We start from the raw sequence: 6000 nt of genomic DNA on the forward strand, positions 1-6000 counted from the left end.
AGAGTCACTTCACGAAAATTCTCTTAAGAATACTAATGAGCAGAATGAGGAAAAGTATAAGTATTGTCCCTGACAAAGGTACAAAAAATGCTATTTTCACCTTATCAATGTTGATGGAAGATGGATGTATAGAAGTCCAGAAAGACCTATTTATTTGTTTTATTGATTACTCCAAGGCATTTGATAAAGTTAGACATGGTGAGCTATTTAATATCCTTGAAGGACTAGACATGTTTAGTGGATATTGCGCTATATAAAAGCTCAAAATTTTAATTTTATTTTGTTAAGTTGAATGTCCTTTATAATCCATTGATATGTGAAGCCTGAGTTTTCTAGCCAAATAATTTTCTTTTAATGTATTTTGTTAGAAGAGGAGAGCATAACTTATATCGGCCATTACACTCTAAGAGACCTTTTCCGTCTCCAGCTATTCAGACCAATAAACGACTGATCTGCCGTATTCCGAAAAAAAAAAACACATTATAAAATTTGGCAAGAAAACTCGTCCTTTAAAAATATCGAGCGATTTAAATGACCTTCAGCTAGAAAAAAAAAAAAAAAAGCACTCAAACGAAGTCCCAGGTTTTAGTGGGGGTTTTTTTTTTGTTTTGTTTTTTTTTCGTTTTTTTTTTTTTTTGTTTTTTTTTGCCAAGATGAGGGTCGTTTAAATCGATCGATATTTGAAGGACGAGTTTTCTGGCCAAATTTTAGAATATGGGTTTTTCCAGAGTACGCCAGTGATGGTCTGGCCGAGGTTGTTGACCGGGTATTATTGACGGAAACCAATTTGTTATTTATTATAATATTCGTATTATCGTGCGGCTATGTGGTCTGGTAATATGACACTCGCTTTCGGATCGGAAAGTCCAGGGTTCGAGTCTTGTCTACCGCTGTGAGCGGCGCATAGTTGAGTCCTTGGAAACGGCTCTTTACTCACATTCTTTCATTGTGCCCAGCTGTAAAATAAGTACCTGCTGTTAACAGCTTTGTCTCTGTGGGATAAAAAATATTGCAAGTCCGCCTATCAGGTGCCATAATGTCTCGACCGACACGTTAAATGTTGCTGTTGGCTAGGGATCCCTTGTAAAGCGCTTTGAGTACGTTTAGTGAATATTGTGCTATATAAATTGCTCAAATTTTAATTTTTAAAATCATTTTTGCGGTATACGGCATACAATAATAAAAGAATGAACCTACCAGCTTCCAAATAGAACAATATATCATTGAACTTTTCGGGCTTAAAAACCTTCTTCACTCAATTTTTTTAAAAATCACAGTAAAAGCATTAATACATCACTGAAAATCCATTAAGTAGTTGGCATATCTCGACGGGCAAGTACGACCTCGAAATGCCCTTTGAAAATGTAGATCGAACTCATAGTCAAAAGTCGAACTTTAACCCTCTCCATACCAACCATAGGAAAATCTTTACGATGCAACCGACAATTTTTTCATTCTGATTTCTCTTGTGCATCACAAAATTTAAAGAAATGCTTTGATGACAGCTATAATTACTAAACACTTTGTTTTTAGACATCATTTTGCTGAACAACATTCTGTATAGACTGCAATTGTTACTTTTTTGTTTGAGTAAGAAAAGTCTATTTTTGTGTTGGGTGGGTGTCAAATTTCGGGGGAAATTCTAAAAATGGCTGGTAAGGAGAGGGTAAAGGTTAAGTTTATGTATTTGTTATTAGGTAGAATAAATATATTTTCGTATAGTTCATAAACCTTATATTATAGATAAATAAATAAGAAAAATAATAAAATAATTAAAATACCCATTGAGAAATGTGTCTTTAGGGTTTATTCCAAGGGAAGACTGGAATATCCCTAGGCGTCAGCCGCAGTGCAGCGCCGCAAACTGAGCTAGGGCGAGGTGACTCACTCAAGACCACACAGCCCAGCGAGTATTCGAATTCCGCAACTTTTGGGTATGAAGAAAAGATCGTACCTCTGAGCCACGCTGCTCCAAATTTCATTTTTATGAACATTTTCATTTTAAAAAGCACATAATTTTGACATTTGTTTCATTTCCGCATTATTCCAGACTGATTCCATGGGTCAGAATACCGAACCGTTAAATATTTTTATATTAATTCATTAAATGTATGGAGTTGATGTCACTCAGTTTTGTTTTGTTTTGTTTTGTTTTGTTAGTTTTTTTGTTTTTTTTTTTCTTTTGCTTGTTTATGTTGTTGTTTTCTCTTTGTTATTGTTTTTAGACCAACGGTTGGGTGTTTAATTCTCACTGAATTATCTCCATCAGACAATAATAAACAAAATAAGTTTACACACATTTTTGTGTGTTCGTGCGATTGATTTGATCTTGCAGAGCTGGTGAGTGGTGACTTAAACGTATACCACCAATCCTAATGTCAAGGTTGTTAGCGAAACAAACAATTTAATTGGATAAAGAAAACAACTGAATAACACAATTATTTTCTTGACACTAAGTGTCCAAGTAATTAATAACGAGCAAAACAAACATCTTATCGCGATGTTCTTGACCACGAGTGTGAAGGTCCATTCTGATCACCACTTCCACTATTTGGGGTAAATGCGATGGACCATGGATAAAAGTGTCCGTTTCCTGTGCGAGTGGTAAGGCACGCCGTGTAAGGCAAACCACATAACGATTCATTGAAAAATAAAAGAAATCAACATTAATCATTAATTTGTAAAGGGCATTTTCCGATCTTTACAATTATTCGCCGTTGTGGTCTAGAATATAACACTCTCCTTCGAATCGGAAGGTTATGGGTTCGAGTAGCGCTCTGAGCGGCCGCAATGTTGAGTCCTTGGAAAAGGCTCATATTTTTCTCACCGTAAGAAGACGGACGTATCTAGGTGGCCTTTAAAGTTAGAGAAACGTTTGAGAAATGTTACAAAGGAAATTCCAAGATCAGGCACTGTGTTACAATCTCTGTACTTCTGCTCCCAGTAGTAGACTGGGGGGCAAAGGAGTAATTCTTGGGGTCAAGAACACAGCGGAGAAGCGGTTTCGAGTAGTTAACGAAAAACTGCCATACTCCGGAAAAACACGTATTTAAAATTTGGCCAGAAAACCTGCCCTTCAAATATCGATCGATTAAAACGACCCTCATCTTGACAAAGCTCTCAAACCTGGAACGTCGAAATCATACCTAAAGTCCCAGGTTTGAGAGTTTTTTTGGGTATTTTTTCCAAGAAGAGAGTCATTTAATCCATCGATATTTGAAGGATGAGTTTTCTGGCCAAATGTTTAAAACTCTTTTTCCAGAGTCCGGCAGTTAACTGGTTAACGGTCACTATAAAACTTCCTTTATCCTTGCCCTGTTTAAAATCCATCTACCACTTTTGCTGGACTTACAAAATAAGTAAAACCACTCTAAATGCTCACAATTCGTCTTCCAACCACTTCAAACAGGAGAGTAACTTTGTGGGACCCAAAGTAGGTAGATCTAGTTATTTAATTAATTAAGGCTTGCACGGAAGATGAATACATTTGGAACAATTCAACAGGAATACTAAACTACGAGAAACTGTGGGTTGTGAAAAGTAATGTACTAAAATGAATACTAAACATTTCAAAACAGAACAAAATACTAAATTGAGTTATTTTGGGCTCAAAACCCATCTTCAACTTATAACAAAAAAAAAAGATAATACTTTACATTAAATCCAGAGAGATAGGAATATTAACTTTTTTTGTTATTAGCTGAAGAAGGGATTTAAGTCCGAAACGTTAGTGTTAAGTGTATTGCTCATTAAAAATATATACATATATCATTGTCAATAATTTTTGTACATTATTTATCACTTGGATCAATTCCAATCACTGATCCGATAAAATGTTGCAATTCTTATGTGAGAATATTTATGATCAAAATTTGTTAATATTGGATTCTTAGAAGTATGATAAGATTATATAGTGAAGACGGTAGCAGATCTTCAAATATGTAACGATTCCTTGAATTGACGTTTAACCCTGTTTTCGTAGTGAGGATTGGACATAATATATTATTATAGTTATATCATTTACAATTTGCTTGCTCTCTTTAGGACATATCTAGAAGTACGTATAGTACTTTCCTTCCATTTTTTTCCAAAAGACTTTACATGTCTAGAGAGTTATGTTGCCCACCGTCTCAAACAGGTATTAATGATTATGTCGGGATCAACTTGATGCCGAAAATTGAATTAATAGATGGAACGAAATTGACGTCACTGGGCTCTTTGTTACTGTTTTTAGACAGCCATTTTAATGATTAGACTCGTTCAAGGTCACACACATTTTTGAGTTTTGATACGTTTTATCCGGATGGCAGATGCTGTGAGTATTTAGCTAAACGCACAGCATCAATACAGTGTATACTGTAGCAGTTCTTCAAAGCAGAAATGCTCATGGAGTTGAAGTTTAACCCGGTTTTTGTATTGTAAAAAATGGTGGGCATACGACATAATTTATTTAAATTGCAACCAGTTTAAAGTTCAAAGTTTTTAAAATTCACGATCAGAGATTCGATTCATCCCGATATAATTCCGTTTTGGTTCGGTGGGTCACATTTCTCAATATTTTATTCCTAAACTCACTATTCGGGGTCTTTGGCTAAGCGGTATGGTCTTTGCTTCGTATCGGAAAGGGATCGAATTCGCTGTAAGACCTTGAGCAAGTCACCTCGCCATATATCAGTTTGCGGTGCTGCACTGCGGCTGACGCCGGGGTTATTCCAGTCTACCCATGGAATCGACCCTAAAGACAAATTTCCCCCAAAGCGATGAATAAAGGGAATTTATTATTTATTATCATCCCGACATAATACAGTTTCGACTCAAAGGATCACTTATTTTTACAGAGGTCCAAAAAAAAATTAATAAAGATAAAAAAAAAACATTAGAAAACATATCCCTATAATAGCACTTTTGTTTTGGGTTCACTGCCCTCTATTAATTGCTGTTCTATAGGATGATGCCAACCAGGTAGCAGAACCGTCATAAAATAATCACATAATAATATAAACGAATAAATAAATGAATAAATGGCTTGGCGGCCAGCCGGCTGCTACAAGAAATAAATGATGACACGCGGAAATAGCGATACCGATCATTGATGTCTATTTATGATACCTTATCTATATGAATTATTGTAACAATCAACACATCAAATAGATAGAAAATGGCTTAGGGGAGAGAACCGTTGTTATAGCATAACAAGATTCTTAATATTTATAGCTCACAGTTTGGGAATGGTACTTAAATTTATTTTTTTGAATTGAGCTTTTATATAGCGTTATATACACTAAATGTGCTCAAAGCGCTTTACAAATGGTCCCTGACCAATAGCAACATGTAACATGTAGAACGAGACATGGCGCCTGTTAGGCGATATTACACTTTTTTCCGACAGAGACAACACTGTTGAAGGCCAGGTACTCATTTTACAAGTAAGTACTGTGAGAGAATGTGAGTAAAGAGTCTTTTCCAAGGACTCAACCAGCGGCGAGCGATGCTGGAACTCAGGACCTTCCGATCCGAAAGCGATTGTCATACCACAAGACCACATAGCCGTACTTACCGTAGATTGGTTAATTACTGGCGAGATGGGTGGTACCAAATTGCTGGTCCTTTCTGTTTTGTGTTTTTGTTCTAGTTCTTGTTTTTTTTTTTAATTTGTTTTTTTTTTATTGTACGCTGGGGTTTTTTTTTCGGCTTGTAATATACATCTCGTAGATGCCATATTTCTTTCGTCAAATAGTGATTATAACGTATATAATAATGTCAATAATATAAACTATAGTATGAGCATCACTACCATTAATACACATAACTACACACACACACCCATATATATATATATATATATATATATATATATATATATATATATATATTGAATCGTGTTTGATACAAATATGGTACGAAAAGTGCTCGACATGTAGTAATGGAGCGAATTATTATTTTTTTAAAATATTTACCACATTGTGGTAAATATTTAAAAAAATAATATATTATATATAT

At 35.0% G+C, this 6000-nt stretch overlaps 1 protein-coding gene across 16 annotated transcripts in view; it reads left to right on the top strand.

Annotated features, from left to right (window-relative positions):
• Positions 1-6000, top strand: part of LOC144978403 (hemicentin-1-like) — a 155519-nt gene that overhangs the window by 81570 nt on the left and 67949 nt on the right. The gene's annotated exons all lie outside the window — the stretch shown is intronic.

The sequence above is a fragment of the Berghia stephanieae genome, chromosome 8 (genome assembly GCF_034508935.2).
Source record: "Berghia stephanieae isolate SIO BIC M18660-M18661 chromosome 8, UCSD_Bste_1.3, whole genome shotgun sequence".
In the NCBI taxonomy this organism is placed as follows: Eukaryota; Metazoa; Mollusca; class Gastropoda; order Nudibranchia; family Aeolidiidae; genus Berghia; species Berghia stephanieae.